This window comes from Artemia sp. Qi Xiang Cuo, chromosome 15 (assembly GCF_049724085.1).
Source record: "Artemia sp. Qi Xiang Cuo chromosome 15, ASM4972408v1, whole genome shotgun sequence".
NCBI lineage: Eukaryota > Metazoa > Arthropoda > Branchiopoda > Anostraca > Artemiidae > Artemia > Artemia sp. Qi Xiang Cuo.
The window spans coordinates 45,739,096-45,756,429 of record NC_142808.1 but is presented as its reverse complement, the minus strand read 5'-3'; the positions used below and the strand labels follow the sequence as shown (position 1 = coordinate 45,756,429).

Below are 17,334 nucleotides of genomic sequence, written 5' to 3'. Positions count from 1 at the left end.
TTAGAAGAGGTGAATGATGTCAAATCATACTGAAATGATGGAGAAAACAATTGCAGCGGTAGCAAGAACTACTATGTGAAGTTAGAGCTCGACCCAATTTACACATTTTACACTTTTTTAAACCCTTTAACCCTTCTAAAACACTCTGGTCACCCCTTTTAAAATGAAGGAGGGATGGGATTAGAAGAGGTGAATGATGTCCAATCATACTGAAATGATGGATAAAACAATTGCAGCGGTTGCAAGAACTACTATGTGAAGTTAGAGCTAGACCCAATTTACGCATTTTACGCTTTTTTAAACCTTTTAACCCTTCTAAAACAATCTGGTCACCCCTTTTAAAATGAAGGAGGGATGGGATTAGAAGAGGTGAATGATGTCAAATCATACTGAAATGATGGAGAAAACAATTGCAGCGGTAGCAAGAACTACTATGTGAAGTTAGAGCTCGACCCAATTTACGCATTTTACACTTTTTTAAACCCGTTAACCCTTCTAAAACACTCAGGTCACCCCTTTTAGAATGAAGGAGGGATGGGATTAGAGAGGTGAATGATGTCCAATCATACTGAAATGATGGAGAAAACAATTGCAGCGGTAGCAAGAACTACTATGTGAAGTTAGAGCTCGACCCAATTTACGCATTTTACACTTTTTTAAACCCTTTAACCCATCTAAAACACTCTGGTCACCCCTTTTAAAATGAAGGAGGGATGGGATTAGAAGAGGTGAATGATGTCCAATCATACTGAAATGATGGAGAAAAAAATTGCAGCGGTTGCAAGAACTACTATGTGAAGTTAGAGCTCGACCCAATTTACGCATTTTACGCTTTTTTAAACCTTTTAACCCTTCTAAAACACTCTGGTCACCCCTTTTAAAAGGAAGGAGGGATGGGATTAGAAGAGGTGAATGATGTCCAATCATACTGAAATGATGGAGAAAACAATTGCAGCGATTGCAAGAACTACCATGTAAAGTTAGAGCTCGACCCAATTTACGCATTTTACACTTTTTTAAACCCTTTAACCCTTCTAAAACACTCTGGTCACCCCTTTTAAAAGGAAGGAGGGATGGGATTAGAAGAGGTGAATGATGTCCAATCATACTGAAATGATGGAGAAAACAATTGCAGCGGTAGCAAGAACTACTATGTGAAGTTAGAGCTCGACCCAATTTACGCATTTTACACTTTTTAAAACCCTTTAACCCTTCTAAAACACTCTGGTCACCCCTTTTAAAATGAAGGAGGGATGGGATTAGAAGAGGTGAATGATGTCCAATCATACTGAAATGATGGAGAAAAAAATTGCAGCGGTAGCAAGAACTACTATGTGAAGTTAGAGCTCGACCCAATTTACGCATTTTACACTTTTTTAAACCCTTTAACCCTTTTAAACACTCTGGTCACCCCTTTTAAAAGGAAGGAGGGATGGGATTAGAAGAGGTGAATGATGTCCAATCATACTGGAATGATGGAGAAAACAATTGCAGCGGTAGCAAGAACTACTATGTGAAGTTAGAGCTCGACCCAATTTACGCATTTTACACTTTTTTAAACCCTTTAACCCTTCTAAAACACTCTGGTCACCCCTTTTAAAAGGAAGGAGGGATGGGATTAAAAGAGGTGAATGATGTCCAATCATACTGAAATGATGGAGAAAACAATTGCAGCGGTAGCAAGAACTACTATGTGAAGTTAGAGCTCGACCCAATTTACGCATTTTACACTTTTTTAAATCCTTTAACCCTTCTAAAACACTCTGGTCACCCCTTTTAAAATGAAGGAGGGATGGGATTAGAAGAGGTGAATGATGTCTAATCATACTGAAATGATGGAGAAAAAAATTGCAGCGCTAGCAAGAACTACTATGTGAAGTTAGAGCTCGACCCTATTTACGAATTTTACACTTTTTAAAACCCTTTAACCTTTCTAAAACCCTCTGGTCACCCCTTTTAAAATGAAGGAGGGATGGCATTAGAAGAGGTGAATGATGTCCAATCATACTGAAATGATGGAGAAAACAATTGCAGCGGTAGCAAGAACTACTATGTGAAGTTAGAGCTCGACCCAATTTACGCATTTTACACTTTTTTAAACCATTTAACCCTTCTAAAACAATCTGGTCACCCATTTTAAAATGAAGGAGGGATGGGATTAGAAGAGGTGAATGATGTCTAATCATACTGAAATGATGGAGAAAACAATTGCAGCGGTTGCAAGAACTACTATGTGAAGTTAGAGCTCGACCCAATTTACGCATTTTACGCTTTTTTAAACCTTTTAACCCTTCTAAAACACTCTGGTCACCCCTTTTAAAATGAAGGAGGGATGGGATTAGAAGAGGTGAATGATGTCCAATCATACTGAAATGATGGAGAAAACAATTGCAGCGCTAGCAAGAACTACTATGTGAAGTTAGAGCTCGACCCAATTTACGCATTTTACACTTTTTAAAACCCTTTAACCTTTCTAAAACACTCTGGTCACCCCTTTTAAAATGAAGGAGGGATGGGATTAGAAGAGGTGAATGATGTCCAATCATACTGAAATGATGGAGAAAAAAATTGCAGCGGTAGCAAGAACTACTATGTGAAGTTAGAGCTCGACCCAATTTACGCATTTTACACTTTTTTAAACCCTTTAACCCTTCTAAAACACTCTGGTCACCCCTTTTAAAAGGAAGGAGGGATGGGATTAGAAGAGGTGAATGATGTCCAATCATACTGGAATGATGGAGAAAACAATTGCAGCGGTAGCAAGAACTACTATGTGAAGTTAGAGCTCGACCCAATTTACGCATTTTACACTTTTTTAAACCCTTTAACCCTTCTAAAACACTCTGGTCACCACTTTTAAAAGGAAGGAGGGATGGGATTAAAAGAGGTGAATGATGTCCAATCATACTGAAATGATGGAGAAAACAATTGCAGCGGTAGCAAGAACTACTATGTGAAGTTAGAGCTCGACCCAATTTACGCATTTTACAATTTTTTAAACCCTTTAACCCTTCTAAAACACTCTGGTCACCCCTTTTAAAATGAAGGAGGGATGGGATTAGAAGAGGTGAATGATGTCCAATCATACTGAAATGATGGAGAAAACAATTGCAGCGGTTGCAAGAACTACTATGTGAAGTTAGAGCTCGACCCAATTTACGCATTTTACACTTTTTTAAACCTTTTAACCCTTCTAAAACACTCTGGTCACCCCTTTTAAAAGGAAGGAGGGATGGGATTAGAAGAGGTGAATGATGTCTAATCATACTGAAATGATGGATAAAACAATTGCAGCGGTAGCAAGAACTACTATGTGAAGTTAGAGCTCGACCCAATTTACGCATTTTACGCTTTTTTAAACCATTTAACCCTTCTAAAACAATCTGGTCACCCCTTTTAAAATGAATGAGGGATGGGATTAGAAGAGGTGAATGATGTCCAATCATACTGAAATGATGGATAAAACAATTGCAGCGGTAGCAAGAACTACTATGTGAAGATAGAGCTAGACCCAATTTACGCATTTTACGCTTTTTTAAACCTTTTAACCCTTCTAAAACAATCTGGTCACCCCTTTTAAAATGAAGGAGGGATGGGATTAGAAGAGGTGAATGATGTCCAATCATACTGAAATGATGGAGAAAACAATTGCAGCGGTAGCAAGAACTACTATGTGAAGTTAGAGCTCGACCCAATTTACGCATTTTACACTTTTTTAAACCCTTTAACCCTTCTAAAACACTCTGGTCACCCCTTTTAAAATGAAGGAGGGATGGGATTAAAAGAGGTGAATGTTGTCCAATCATACTGAAATGATGGAGAAAACAATTGCAGCGGTAGCAAGAACTACTATGTGAAGTTAGAGCTCGACCCAATTTACGCATTTTACACTTTTTTAAACCCTATAACCCTTCTAAAACACTCTGGTCACCCCTTTTAAAATGAAGGAGGGATGGGATTAGAAGAGGTGAATGATGTCTAATCATACTGAAATGATGGAGAAAACAAGTGCAGCGGTTGCAAGAACTACTATGTGAAGTTAGAGCTCGACCCAATTTACGCATATTACACTTTTTTATACCTTTTAACCATTCTAAAACACTCTGGTCACCCCTTTTAAAATGAAGGAGGGATGGGATTAGAAGAGGTGAATGATGTCCAATCATACTGAAATGATGGAGAAAACAATTGCAGCGGTTTCAAGAACTACTATGTGAAGTTAGAGCTAGACCCAATTTACGCATTTTACGCTTTTTTAAACCTTTTAACCCTTCTAAAACAATCTGGTCACCCCTTTTAAAATGAAGGAGGGATGGGATTAGAAGAGGTGAATGATGTCTAATCATACTGAAATGATGGAGAAAACAATTGCAGCGGTTGCAAGAACTACTATGTGAAGTTAGAGCTAGACCCAATTTACGCATTTTACGCTTTTTTAAACCTTTTAACCCTTCTAAAACAATCTGGTCACCCCTTTTAAAATGAAGGAGGGATGGGATTAGAAGAGGTGAATGATGTCTAATCATACTGAAATGATGGAGAAAACAATTGCAGCGGTAGCAAGAACTACTATGTGAAGTTAGAGCTCGACCCAATTTACGCATTTTACACTTTTTTAAACCCTTTAACCCTTCTAAAACACTCTGGTCACCCCTTTTAAAAGGAAGGAGGGATGGGATAAGAAGAGGTGAATGATGTCCAATCATACTGAAATGATGGAGAAAACAATTGCAGCGGTAGCAAGAACTACTATGTGAAGTTAGAGCTCGACCCAATTTACGCATTTTACCCTTTTTTAAACCCTTTAACCCTTCTAAAACACTCTGGTCACCCCTTTTAAAATGAAGGAGGGATGGGATTAGAAGAGGTGAATGATGTCCAATCATACTGAAATGATGGAGAAAACAATTGCAGCGGTTGCAAGAACTACTATGTGAAGTTAGAGCTCGACCCAATTTACGCATTTTACGCTTTTTTAAACCTTTTAACCCTTCTAAAACACTCTGGTCACCCCTTTTAAAAGGAAGGAGGGATGGGCTTAGAAGAGGTGAATGATGTCTAATCATACTGAAATGATGGAGAAAACAATTGCAGCGGTTGCAAGAACTACGAGGTGAAGTTAGAGCTCGACCCAATGTACGCATTTTACCCTTTTTTAAACCCTTTAACCATATTAAAACACTCTGGTCACCACTTTTAAAATGAAGGAGGGATGTGATTAGAAGAGGTGAATGATGTCAAATCATACTGACATGATGGAGAAAACAATTGCAGCGGTTGCAAGAACTACTATGTGAAGATAGAGCTCGACCCAATTTACGCATTTTACGCTTTTTTAAACCTTTTAACCCTTCTAAAACAATCTGGTCACCCCTTTTAAAATGAAGGAGGGATGGGATTAGAAGAGGTGAATGATGTCTAATCATACTGAAATGATGGAGAAAACAATTGCAGCGGTTGCAAGAACTACTATGTGAAGTTAGAGCTCGACCCAATTTACGCATTTTACGCTTTTTTATACCTTTTAACCCTTCTAAAACACTCTGGTCACCCCTTTTAAAATGAAGGAGGGATGGGATTAGAAGAGGTGAATGATGTCTAATCATACTGAAATGATGGAGAAAACAATTGCAGCGGTAGCAAGAACTACTATGTGAAGCTAGAGCTCGACCCAAATTACGCATTTTACGCTTTTTTATACCTTTTAACCCTTCTAAAACACTCTGGTCACCCCTTTTATAATGAAGGAGGGATGGGATTAGAAGAGGTGAATGATGTCTAATCATACTGAAATGATGGAGAAAACAATTGCAGCGGTTGCAAGAACTACTATGTGAAGTTAGACCTCGACCCAATTTAGGCATTTTACGCTTTTTTAAACCTTTTAACCCTTCTAAAACACTCTGGTCACCCCTTTTAAAATGAAGGAGGGATGGGATTAGAAGATGTAAATGACGTCTAATCATAGTGAAACGATGGAGAAAATAATTGCAGCGATTGCAAGAACTACTATGTGAAGTTAGAGCTCGACCCAATTTACACATTTTACGCTTTTTTAAACCCTTTAACCCTTCTAAAACACTCTGGTCACCCCTTTTAAAACAAAGGACGGATGGGATTAGAAGAGGTAAATGATGTCTAATCATACTGAAACGATGGAGAAAACAATTGCAGCGGTTGCAAGAACTACTATGTGAAGTTAGAGCTCGACCCAATTTACACATTTTACGCTTTTTTAAACCCTTTAACCCTTCTAAAACACTCTGGTCACCCCTTTTAAAACAAAGCAGGGATGGGATTAGAAGAGGTCAATGATGTCTAATCATACTGAAACGATAGAGAAAATAATTGCAGCGATTGCAAGAACTACTATGTGAAGTTAGAGCTAGACCCAATTTACGCTTTTTTAAGCCCTTTAACCCTTCTAAAACACTCTGGTCACCCCTTTTTTAAAACAAAGGAGGGATGGGATTAGAAGAGGTAAATGATGTCTAATCATACTGAAACGATGGAGAAAACAATTGCAGCGGTTGCAAGAACTACTCTGTGAAGTTAGAGCTAGACCCAATTTACGCATTTTACGCTTTTTGAAGCCATTTAAACGAAGGAGGATGGGAGGATACGCTTTTTTAAGCCCTTTAACCCTTCTAAAACACTCTGGTCACCCTTTTTAAAACAAAGGAGGGATGGGATTAGAAGAGGTCAATAACGTCTAAACATACTGAAACGATGGAGAAAACAATTGCAGTGATTGCAAGAAATGCAATGTGAAGTTAGAGCTCGACGCATTTTACGCTTTTTTGAGCCCTTTAATCCTTCTAAAACACTGGTCAACCCTTTTAAAACGAAGGAGGATGGGATTAGAAGAGGTGAATGATGTCTAATCATACTGAAACGATTGAGAAAACAATTGCAGCGATTGCAAGAACTACTATGTGAAGTTGGAGCTCGACCCAATTTACGCATTTTACGCTTCTTTTAAGCCCTTTAATCCTTCTAAAACACTCTGTTCGTCACCCCTTTTAAAACGAAGGAGGGATGGGATTAGAAGAGATGAATGCTGTCTAATCATACTGAAAGGATGAAGAAAACAATTGCAGCGATTGCAAGAACTACTATGTGAAGTTAGAGCTCGACCCAATTTACGCATTTTTCGCTTTATTAAGCCCTTTAACCCTTCTAAAACACTCTGGTCACCCCTTTTAAGACGAAGGAGGGATGGGATTAGAAGAGATGAATGATGTCTAATCATACTGAAACAATGGAGAAAATAATTGCAGCGATTGCAAGAACTACTATGTGAAGTTAGAGCTCGACCCAATTTACACATTTTACGCTTTTTTAAACCCTTTAACCCTTCTAAAACACTGTGGTCACCCCTTTTAAAACAAAGGAGGGATGGGATTAGAAGAGGTTAATGATGTCTAATCATACTGAAACGATGAAGAAAACAATTGCAGCGCTTGCAAGAACTACTAGGTGAAGTTAGAGCTCGACCCAATTTACACATTTTACGCTTTTTTAAACCCTTTAACCCTTCTAAAACACTCTGGTCACCCCTTTTAAAACAACGGACGGATGGGATTAGAAGAGGTAAATGATGTCTAATCATACTGAAACGATGGAGAAAATAATTGCAGCGATTGCAAGAACTACTATGTGAAGTTAGAGCTCGACCTAATTTACACATTTTACGCTTTTTTAAACCCTTTAACCCTTCTAAAACACTCTGGTCACCCCTTTTAAAACAAAGGAGGGATGGGATTAGAAGAGGTAAATGATGTCTAATCATACTGAAACGATGGAGAAAATAATTGCAGCGATTGCAAGAACTACTATGTGAAGTTAGAGCTCGACCCAATTTACACATTTTACGCTTTTTTAAACCATTTAACCCTTCTAAAACACTCTGGTCACCCCTTTTAAAACAAAGGAGGGATGGGATTAGAAGAGGTAAATGATGTCTAATCATACTGAAAGGATGGAGAAAACAATTGCAGCGGTTGCAAGAACTACTATGTGAAGTTAGAGCTCGACCCAATTTACACATTTTACGCTTTTTTAAACCCTTTAACCCTTCTAAAACACTCTGGTCACCCCTTTTAAAACAAAGGAGGGATGGGATTAGAAGAGGTAAATGATGTCTAATCATACTGAAACGATGGAGAAAATAATTGCAGCGGTTGCAAGAACTACTATGTGAAGTTAGAGCTCGACCTAATTTACACATTTTACTCTTTTTTAAACCATTTAACCCTTCTAAAACACTGTGGTCACCCCTTTTAAAACAAAGGACGGATGGGATTAGAAGAGGTGAATGATGTCTAATCATACTGAAAGGATGGAGAAAATAATTGCAGCGGTTGCAAGAACTACTATGTGAAGTTAGAGCTCGACCCAATTTACACATTTTACGCTTTTTTAAACCCTTTAACCCTTCTAAAACACTCTGGTCACCCCTTTTAAAACAAAGGATGGATGGGATTAGAAGAGGTAAATGATGTCTAATCATACTGAAACGATGGAGAAAATAATTGTAGCGATTGCAAGAACTACTATGTGAAGTTAGAGCTAGACCCAATTTACGCTTTTTTAAGACCTTTAACCCTTCTAAAACACTCTGGTCACCCCTTTTAAAACAAAGGAGGGATGGGATTAGAAGAGGTAAATGATGTCTAATCATACTGAAACGATGGAGAAAACAATTGCAGCGGTTGCAAGAACTACTATGTGAAGTTAGAGCTAGACCCAATTTACGCATTTTACGCTTTTTGAAGCCATTTAAACGAAGGAGGATGGGAGGATACGCTTTTTTAAGCCCTTTAACCCTTCTAAAACACTCTGGTAACCCTTTTTAAAACGAAGGAGGGATGGGATTAGAAGAGGTCAATAACGTCTAAACATACTGAAACGATGGAGAAAACAATTGCAGTGATTGCAAGAAATGCAATGTGAAGTTAGAGCTTGACGCATTTTACGCTCTTTTGAGCCCTTTAATCCTTCTAAAACACTGGTTACCCCTTTTAGAACGAAGGAGGATGGGATTAGAAGAGGTGAATGATGTCTAATCATACTGAAACGATGGAGAGAACAATTGCAGCGATTGCAAGAACTACTATGTGAAGTTGGAGCTCGACCCAATTTACGCATTTTACGCTTCTTTTAAGCCTTTTAATCCTTCTAAAACACTCTGGTCGTCACCGCTTTTAAAACGAAGGAGGGATGGGATTAGAAGAGATGAATGCTGTCTAATCATACTGAAAGGATGTAGAAAACAATTGCAGCGATTGCAAGAACTACTATGTGAAGTTAGAGCTCGACCCAATTTACGCATTTTTCGCTTTATTAAGCCCTTTAACCCTTCTAAAACACTCTGGTCACCCCTTTTAAGACGAAGGAGGGATGGGATTAGAAGAGATGAATGATGTCTAATCATACTGAAACGAAGGAGAAAACAATTGCAGCGATTGCAAGAGCTACTATGTCAAGTTAGAGTTCGACCCAATTTACGTAATTTACGCTTTTTTAATCCCTTTATCCCATCTAAAACACTCTGGTCACCCCTTTTAAAACGAAGGAGGGATGGCATTAGAAGAGGTGAATGATGTCTAATCATACGGAAACGATGGAGAAAACAATTGCAGCGGTTGCAAGAACTACTATGTGAAGTTAGAGATCGACCCAATTTACACATTTTACGCTTTTTTAAACCCTTTAACCCTTCTAAAACACTGGTCACCCCTTTTAAAACAAAGGAGGGATGGGATTAGAAGAGGTAAATGATGTCTAATCATACTGAAACGATGGAGAAAATAATTGCAGCGATTGCAAGAACTACTATGTGAAGTTAGAGCTCGACCCAATTTACACATTTTACGCTTTTTTAAATCCTCTAACCCTTCTAAAACACTCTGGTCACCCCTTTTAAAACAAAGGAGGGATGGGATTAGAAGAGGTAAATGATGGTTAATCATATTGAAACGATGGAGAAAATAATTGCAGCGATTGCAAGAACTACTATGTGAAGTTAGAGCTCGACCCAATTTACACATTTTACGCTTTTTTAAACCCTTTAACCCTTCTAAAACACTGTGGTCACCCCTTTTAAAAAAAAGGAGGGATGGGATTAGAAGAGGTGAATGATGTCTAATCATACTTAAACGATGCAGAAAACAATTGCAGCGATTGCAAGAACTACTATGTGAAGTTAGAGCTCGACCCAATTTACACATTTTACGCTTTTTTAAACCCTTTAAACCTTCTAAAACACTCTAGTCACCCCTTTTAAAATAAAGGAGGGATTGGATTAGAAGAGGTAAACGATGTCTAATCATACTGAAACGATGGAGAAAATAATTGCAGCGATTGCAAGAACTACGATGTGAAGTTAGAGCTCGACCCAATTTACACATTTTACGCTTTTTTAAACCCTTTAACCCTTCTAAAACACTCTGATCACCCCTTTTAAAACAAAGGAGGGATGGGATTAGAAGAGGTAAATGATGTCTAATCATACTGAAACGATGGAGAAAATAATTGCAGCGATTGCAAGAACTACTATGTGAAGTTAGAGCTCAACCCAATTTACACATTTTACGCTTTTTTAAACCCTTTAACCCTTCTAAAACACTCTGATCACCCCTTTTAAAACAAAGGAGGGATGGGATTAGAAGAGGTAAATGATGTCTAATCATACTGAAACGATGGAGAAAATAATTGCAGCGATTGCAAGAACTACTATGTGAAGTTAGAGCTCGACCCAATTTACGCTTTTTTAAGCCATTTAACCCTTCTAAAACACTGTGGTCACCCCTTTTAAAACAAAGGAGGGATGGGATTAGAAGAGGTGAATGATGTCTAATCATACTGAAACGATGGAGAAAACAATTGCAGCGGTTGCAAGAACTACTATGTGAAGTTAGAGCTCGACCCAATTTACACATTTTATGCTTTTTTAAACCCTTTAACCCTTCTAAAACACTCTGGTCTTCCCTTTTAAAACAAAGGAGGGATGGGATTAGAAGAGGTAAATGATGTCTAATCATACTGAAACGATGGAGAAAATAATTGCAGCGATTGCAAGAACTACTATGTGAAGTTAGAGCTCGACCCAATTTACACATTTTACGCTTTTTTAAACCATTTAACCCTTCTAAAACACTGTGGTCACCCCTTTTAAAACAAAGGAGGGATGGGATTAGAAGAGGTAAATGATGTCTAATCCTACTGAAACGATGGAGAAAACAATTGCAGCGGTTGCAAGAACTACTATGTGAAGTTAGAGCTAGACCCATTTTACGCATTTTACGATTTTTTGAGCCCTTTAATCCTTCTAAAACACTGGTCACCCCTTTTAAAACGAAGGAGGATGGGATTAGAAGAGGTGAATGATGTCTAATTATACTGAAACGATGGACAAAACAATTGCAGCGATTGCAAGAACTGCTATGTGAAGTTGGAGCTCGACCCAATTTACGCATTTTACGCTCCTTTTAAGCCCTTGAATCCTTCTAAAACACTCTGGTCGTCACCCCTTTTAAAACGAAGGAGGGATGGGATTAGAAGAGGTGAATGCTGTCTAATCATACTGAAACGATGAAGAAAACAATTGCAGCGATTGCAAGAACTATTTTGTGAAGTTAGAGCTCGACCCAATTTACGCATTTTTCGCTTTATTAAGCCCTTTAACCCTTCTAAAACACTCTGGTCACCCCTTTTAAGACGAAGGAGGGATGGGATTAGAAGAGATGAATGATGTCTAATCATACTGAAACAATGGAGAAAACATTTGCAGCGATTGCAAGAACTACTATGTGAAGTTAGAGTTCGACCCAATTTACGTAATTTACGCTTGTTTAAACCCTTCAACCCATCTAAAACATTCTGGTCACCCCTTTTAAAACGAAAGAGGGATGGGATTAGAAGAGGTGAATGATGTCTAATCATACTGAAACGATGGAGAAAACAATTGCAGTGACTGCAAGAACTACTATGTGAAGTTAGAGCTCGAACCAATTTACGCATTTTACGCTTTTTTAAACCCTTTAACCCTTCTAAAACACTCTGGTCACCCCTTTTAAAAAGAAGGAGGGGTGGGATTAGAAGAGTCGAATGACATTTAATCATACTGAAACGATATAGCTATTCCAAAAAACTACTATGTGAAGTTAGAGTTAGACCCAATTTACACATTTTACGATTTTTAAACCGTTTAATCGACTTCTAATCCTTTTAAAACGCCCTTGTCACCCCTTTTTTAAACGAAGAAGGGGAGTTGACTTATATCTAATCATACTAAAACGATAGAGTTATTGTAAGAACTACTTTGTAAAGCTAGAGCTCGAACCAATTCACGCATTTAAAAACCCTTTTAACCCTTTTACCGCCTTTTAAACGTACTTCAATCCTTTTAAAATGCTCTTGTCATCCTAAATAATCGGTAGGGGTTAGATTAGAGGAGTTTAATGATATCTAATCATACTGAAACGATTGAAGGAACTACTATGTGAAGTTTAATGCCCTTTTAAACACTTTAACCGCCTTTTAAACACCCTTTAACCCCTTTAAAACCCACTGTCACCCGTTTTAAACGGAGAAGGGATGGGGTATGAGAAGTTGAATGATATCTAATCATGCTAAAATGATGGAGGAAACGATTGCAAATAGTTGCAAGTTGCAAGAACTACTATTTGAAGATAGAGCTTGAACCAATTTAAGCATCTTAAAGCCTGTTTAAAGCTGAGGCTGGGATGATTGCTACAGCAGCTGGAGCCTATCTGTAGCTGGAGGTCTTCAAGCATTTATGCCTTTGTGAGTCTTTTCAAGCGTTTCAAAATAAATTACATAATCTTCATTTCCTTGAGGATGATAGTGAATAGTAGAAAGACATTCGATCATGATGGAACTTTACGATTATTTTAAGAAGTAGAATCAGAAGTGAGAGCATGAGAAGTATACTACGATAAAGCAAGTAGATAAAGCAAGCTCATCCAAGGTCTCATTCAAGTTTTCAGGGAGGCAATTGAGATAAAAAAGTACATTCACCGCAAGGTATCTCTCAATAGAGACACTAGAGAAACCTATTTAAGCCCCATTTATAATGAACTAATTAATTCGGATCGCTTTTACTTAAATAAAAAAAATCTCGTTTTGTAACCTAACCTAATCTGTGACGATGTTTTACCTGGAAAGTGTTTAGCTTTTAAAATGCTCTGTATAAATTGAAAAATTGAATTCCCATTCAGTACTGTATTTTTTTTTTTTTATTCAGTTACCCTTTCACCGTTACATGGAAAGGTCGTCAAATCTTAGTTATGCTTTGTTTTAAGGTTTGAATTTTTTTTTATAGTATCCTTGGATTTTTATTAGTAATTTTTATATTATTATCGTGCATTGACGACGGTCAAGCGGAAGTCTTGACCGAAATATTTGCATTTTAGTCCACATTTTTCCCTGGCTTGTATAATCCTCGTTTGTCTCTTTTTTACTATTTTTTCGTTTTTTAAGATAAAGCAAGTAGATAGACTTTCAAGAAGTAGATCAAGAAATTACTTTATCTAATGAGAGCCTTTATTACTTTTAGAGCCATCAATATAAAAATATTTCTGAACTTTCGAGTGAGCGAAAATGCTAAAATAAAAGTATTATATAGTTTAGTATATATTCTTCAAATGTACTGTTTACAACGACGCTATCCTATTGGGTTTGATATTTCTTTTAATTTCATTTATATCTATTGTTTCGTCGTATGTTTGTCTTTTATCTTTAGACGGTGAATTTTAAAAACTTCTTGCTGAAGTCGGACCTCTGCCGAGGTTTTGTGCCTTTTTAAACCTTTTTAGCGCCTATAAACACCTTTTTAAATGCCTTTGTAAGCCCTTTTTAAACGTTGACAAATAATCTACTAGTATATATTTTCAAGAGAAAAATACAAACAGATTAATCGGAGACTAATAAAAGAGATATAAAAAGAGTAACTAAAAATAAGAAGAATAGCATGAAAAGTAAAACAAGAGTAAAATAGTAACAAAAAGAATAAAATAGTAAGTAAAGTTGAGTAATAAACCTTACTGAGATGTTGGGAAACGCTTCTACAACTGTTACTTGAAGTTAGAGCTTACGAAGTGTTTTAAACGTTTTATGAAGCCTAAAGAAGAATTTTCTTATTTTCATTAGAATATCTTCTTTTAGAAAAAAATAGAGTTCTTGGAAGACACAGATAAGTTAACTGTAGATAAGATCAGATTTTTTGCAAATAGCCTGCGGGCCATAGCAACACTTTATACAATACAATTATTATATAATATTTTTACAACTATTATTCAATAGTCACTGTAAAATTGCTGTTGCTACTGAACATAGTCTGTAGCTTTTATTCGCTTTTAGAAAAAGGGGTTGTGTTATTTCCAACATAAGTGAAAGTAAACATAAACATTTGAAAAGAAAAAAAACAGGAATGTTATCTGCTTTGATCTGTTAAAGTGCTTAATTATTATTTAGTCTCTTGAGAATAAGTTGTCTTTAATGAGAATTTCAAAGATGATATGAAAAAGATTCGTAATGAAGGGCAACTTCAAAGCTTTTTTCGGTGAATCTATAAACAGTCTCCATTTATCTTTAATTTTAGTGGTGTTAAATTGTTTCTGTTACGCCTAAAGATCTTATCTGATTAACTTGTCTTAAAGACCTTATCATTTTAACTTGTCTGGTGCAATTGCCAAAACTGGCTACTAAGCTGTTCTCAAAGGGAGGATCAGCAGGGTAACGGATCTAAGTGGGATTGAACAAATATTGCCCTGCTTGTTCTCTCTTGTGAATACAACTCAGCAAACGGTTTTGGCAGTCATTTCAGAATTTGAAAATGTCAGTTACGACCTTTAGGTGTAACAACGGCAAAATCTACTCATCGGTTTCACGCAAACGGTTTTTTAACCTTTACGCAAACATATATTTGATTACGCATTAGTTTTTATAAAATTTACGCAAACAGTTTTTGGCAATCATTTTAGAAGTTGAAAATTTTAGTTACTACCTTTAGGCGCAACAGCAACAAAATTCATTGATCAATACCTCAACACCAAGAAAGCAGACCAGGTTTTTCTCTTCATGAAAGTACTTGAAGAAAAAAAAACTCATTTTCTCGATTCCTTTACCAATAAAAAGGGGTTTTGTTGGTCAACAAGCGTTTTCTTTCAATCTAGAGTCTGAAAATTTATTTATCTCTTCAAAAGTGGCCTGAGACGACTTACCCAGTCCCCCTTTACTGTGAAGGAATCTGTATCTTCGATCTCTTGAGGGTTAACAACATTTGTGAGAAAATTGGACGGATAGCCTTGATAGGAGAGGAAGTCTTGGAGAAGGGGGGATATTTTTGGAGAATAGGAGAAGAGGGGCTATCCTTGGAGAATAGGAGAAGAGGGGCTATCCTTGGAGAAAAGGAGAAGAGGGGCTATCCTTGCAGAATAGGAGAAGGGGGGCAATCCTTGGAGAATAGGAGAAGAGGGGCTATCCTTGGAGATTAGGAGAAGAGGGCTATCCTTGGAGAATAGGATAAGAGGGACTATCCTTGGAGAATAGGAGAAGAGGGGCTATCCTTGGAGAATAGGAGAAAAGAGGCTATCCTTGGAGAATAGTAGAAGATGGGCTATCCTTGGACAGGAAGACTTGATTGCCCCTCTTCTTCTGTAAATAGAAAATCTTCACTAAGCCAAAAAGAGACTGCAGTGGGCTCCAGAAGGCTTGCTGTTTAAGAGGAAGAAAACGTTACAATTAACAAGAAAGAATTGTCTTGAAAATTGAAATACTCTTCACGCATTTCCAATGTTTTAATGCGTTAGAAGACTATGATTCTTATAACTTTTTTCGACCCATTCCTTACTGTCAAGTTGGTATCCTACTTATAACTGAGGAAAATTGGTATAAATGTGAAAGAATTGCGGTCCATTTTTCTCCCAAAATATCGCAATCAGACATGGTGGGAAGAAATACCTAGCCCTACGCTTGGACTTTTCAAAGCCAAATTCAGTCTGACCTTTGTAGGAAATGATGGCCGAGATATAAGATCGAAAAATTTCAAAAAACCTCGTTTTTTGCTCTTTTCAAGTTTCATAATTTTTTCTTTTTAAACCAATATGGAGGACGGCTAAAAACGGTTTAAACCAACTTGGGATTTTATTTTTGAGATTGTAAGATTTTGTATAGGATGCGCTATTTATAATTAATTAGCTACCTTGACATGAACAATGCCCATGCGATAGCCCTAAATACGTAATACCATTATGTCTTTTATGGCATAATTCCATCATTACATAATACCATGCATAATTCATTACAATAAACCATTTATGAATATTAAACAATTTGACAAAGTTTTACAATAGTATTTGCATTGTTTTAGCCATTCTTCAGAGAATAGCGATGCATCAGTTGATGAGGATGAACTAGACCCTGAACTAGAAGAAAGAGATCAGAAAATCCTTGCAGAAATACTGAGGGAAAACAGAGAGCTAGAGGTATGTTGGCAACATTTTCTTTTATTGGCTTCCATGACTTTCTATTGCCATTTATATGTGCCATCGCTGCTGTCTCAAGTGTAAAGATGTACATTGGGAAACTTTTGGCTTTCTTAATCTAGATTTTATTGAATTATCTATTTTTTTTTTTTATTAACAAATGGGTCACAAAAAAAAGACCATACGAATCTCCATATAATGCTAACAAAATAAAACTGCATATAATACCAACAATATCAAAATAGGTCCCGACGCATATTAGCGACCCAAAAAAGGAACATTTCAACTGCTTATACACTAATACACTTCTGTGGGGAAATAAAAAGCTCTCTGACTCCTCCTCCCCTCCCCCACCCCTAGTAAACAATTAATAAATATTCTAAGGATAATAAATTTTTTAAAGGGAACTTAAAGGAACCCCACACTCATACTCTATGATTCATCATGCATTCCTTTCATATACCGACAATCACATCAGTCAACACACAAGAAATTTTCTCTTTTAACATTCACAAGCATATACTCACTCCCATATCAATCACCTAATCCGTGTCTACAATACTAGGTAAAAACAAATACATCGCAAAGAAGCACGAAATTCCTCAAGAACCTGCTTACCTTTTACTTCCGTCAGAAGCCTGTTCCAGACTTCAGGACCAATTCACCTAATAAAAAATTTAAATATGGTAGTAACTGGAACCGATGTTCTAACTAATTCAGCATTTCTAGTTTCATAACTATGTTCCCTTTCATTATAAAGTTCCGAAAAACATACAGGTACCAAATTGGAAAAAAAATTATACATAAATAAATTTACATAAAA

General features: G+C 37.0%; 1 protein-coding gene across 1 annotated transcript in view; it reads left to right on the top strand.

The window, feature by feature from the left end:
* Rlip (Ral interacting protein) overlaps positions 1-17,334 on the top strand; it is a 56,865-nt gene that overhangs the window by 27,617 nt on the left and 11,914 nt on the right. The window contains exon 8 of the mRNA XM_089101487.1: positions 16,397-16,511. The gene's annotated coding sequence lies outside the window, so the exon portion shown is untranslated. The remainder of the gene's footprint in view (positions 1-16,396; positions 16,512-17,334) is intronic.